A 3,049-nucleotide genomic window follows, 5' to 3' on the forward strand; every position below is an offset into this window, starting at 1 on the left:
ACACAATTAAATATTCTGAGACTCCCATTCTTCTCAATGGTAGCCGTAGTTTGTTACAACTTACACAGTCAAATGTCTTTGCATAGTTAATAAAGTATAATTAGACATTCTTGTGATTTTTTTTTCTTTCAATCCTAGTAGTTCTGCATCAGAGAGTTGGACAATGGCTAGGGAGGATAGAAGGAGAACTGACGTTTTTGAGCTGTGGTTCTGGAGAAGAGTATTAAATGTACCATGGACTGCCAAGAAAACAAACAGATTCATCCTAGAGAGGGTTAAACCAGGCTGCTCCTTGGAGGCAAGGATTCTGGGGCTTCGTCTGACATACTTTGGACATGTTATGAGGCAAGACTGGTCCTTGGAGAGGGACATCATGCTGGGTAGAGTAGAGGGACAGCGCAGGAGAGGAAGACCCTCTATGAGGTGGATTGATTCAGAGACGGGGGTAATCGGGATGGGTGTGTCAGAGGCAATGAGATTGGCACAGGACAGAGCACGGTTTAGGGCTGTTGTACATAGGGTCGCTATGAGTCACAAAAGACTCGATGGCACATAACAACAACAACAACAACAATCCTAGTAGTCACCCAAGAGTTAGCCAACTGTAAGTTCTGTCTTAGAAGAACTCTTTCCCCAAGGCATTATCTACATAACCATTCTAACCTGATTTTATAGTTTAAGGACCAAAATGAATAAATTTAAGATCTCAATACAGTTAGACTGACCTCCTTAGAGAACCTTCTGAAATTCTCCCAGTTTTCTCAAGCTAAAATATATTGACTTTATTAAGATATGAATGTATACCCTGGTTTGTGAGCCCTGAGTTAGGCCTTAGTCAGAGTTTCTCAATAGCAACATATGTTTTTCAAAAAGGACACAAAGAAATAGAACTGGATGACTTATACCTTAGTTTTCGCATCCAGGGAATTAGATAAAACACCTACACAACTCATTAACTCTCCAGTTTACCACAGTGACTTAAATGCCTGGAAAAAGATCAGGACAGAGTCTTGTGCTTTAGTCTCACTCAAATATTCATGAATATCGGTATTATTCTTGTCTTCAGAGCCCTTGGAAGTACATCTAATACAGCAGAGCAAATATTAATATTCTTGATAGATACACCTTCATTACAGAGTATAAGCAGGACTCAAGTTGGTAGGTCTGGAAAGACAGAATTTTTACTTCTGAGTAAAAATAACAAGAAGTTCAAAACTACAGTCTTGTAAGAAGAGAATAACTGAGAATATTGAATCTGGTTCAGATCATATTGAGTTACATTATAAGTTAGTGGTAAGGAGTTGCACTGTCAACCCAAAGGTGTGTGGTTCAAATCCACCAGCTTCTCTGTAGAAAGAAAAATATGGACAATCTCCTCCCATGCAACTCACTGCCTCTGAAAATCTGTGAGAAGGTTAGCTATGATTCAGTTCTGACTTGACAATACCTAACTATGTATAATGACTTTTAAATTCAATTGGGATAGACTCAGGGTCATATTTTGATTCTTGTGGACTTGTTTTCATTTTCTTCCACTTCACTTTGACCTTGCACATGAGTCATTTATGGTCTGTTAGTTCTACAGCCATCCCAGATCTTATTTTGATTGCAGAGTCCAACTTCTCCATCAATTGCTTTCCATCTCATTCTTGTGAACTCTATGAGGTGAGGTCCATAAGTATGGTTGCTGCTTATGGTGAGGTATTGTTTGTTTGTTTGTTTCATTCATTTTAAAGAATTCTATCATTTACACCCAGCCTCATTTCTATCACCAATCCCTTCATTTCCAACTACCACTTGGAAAGAATGCTTTATTTCCAACTTTTGTATTCTGGTCATCAATTATTATTAATGTATCTTGGCTACAGGTGTGGCCAATTTCAGACTGCAAAAAAATGGTTGATGTTCTCAATTTCTTCTTTTTTTTAGCTTTAGTGATTGGTGCATATATTGAGAAATGTTGTATCAACAACTTCTTTGTATGTGTATGGATAATCCCATATATTATCACTCACAACGCTGTACTTCATGATATACTTTTACATGTTCCTTTTGCCTATGAGTGAAAGAATTTATCTTCAGCTTAAAAGTATCTCAAGAATATTTTTTTAATTTTATTTTATTAATTTTAAGGAACATTTACAGAGATTTTGGATTTCCATTCAAGAATATTTTTTTTAAAGAGCAATGATGTCAGTTTAAAGACTGTGTTGAGCCAGATCCAAGCTATGGTATTTTCAATTCCTTTTTGTGCATCTGAAAGTTAGACCATAAGTAAGGATGACCGAAGAAAAAAAATGCCTTTGAATGATGGTCTTGGGGAAGAGTATTAAATATTCCATGGACTGAAAAAAAAAATCTGTCTTAGAAGAAGTATGATCAGAGTACTCCTTAGAAGCAAGGATGGTAAAACTTTGTTTTATATACTTTAGTCAAGTCATCCAGAGGGGCCAGTCCTTGGCATAAACATTATACTGGGAAATGTGGAGGGTCAGAGAAAGAGAGAACGTCAATGAGAAGGATGAACTCAATAACTGAAACAAATTTCTCAAGCATGTTAGAGAATATGAGAATGGCACAGGCTATGGCAAGGTTTAGATCTCTGTTCAAAGGGTCGCTACGACTCATAACAGACTCAATGGTACATAACAACAGCAACGATCTATCCAAAATACAAAATTTGAATCCCCATAATAATTTATACTTGGACCTTAGAAAAGTATTTCTTTTGAATAAGAAGTAAAGTGGTTAAGTTTGTACTCATTTGTTATGTATTCAAGGGAGTTGTGTAGCAGAAATGAAAGGAATTCGCTCACATAGAGATGGAAAATTGGCCACAATCTTAGACACGTTAAAGAATTTTTTTACTGACTCAGGTTTAATTAACCTATAATGCCAAAAAATGCCATAGCAATAAGATTTTGGTTTCCTGTAACTAAAGTGTAATTTTATGTTCATCATCATCTTATCTTTTAAATAGAATTAAATCTGTGCTTCAAATACTTGTGAATGGTGTTTATTGTTGTTACTGTGTACTGTTGAGTAGAAC

This window comes from Elephantulus edwardii, unplaced genomic scaffold (genome assembly GCF_000299155.1).
Source record: "Elephantulus edwardii isolate Elephantulus edwardi_28Jun2011 unplaced genomic scaffold, EleEdw1.0 scaffold00011, whole genome shotgun sequence".
NCBI classification, from domain to species: Eukaryota; Metazoa; Chordata; class Mammalia; order Macroscelidea; family Macroscelididae; genus Elephantulus; species Elephantulus edwardii.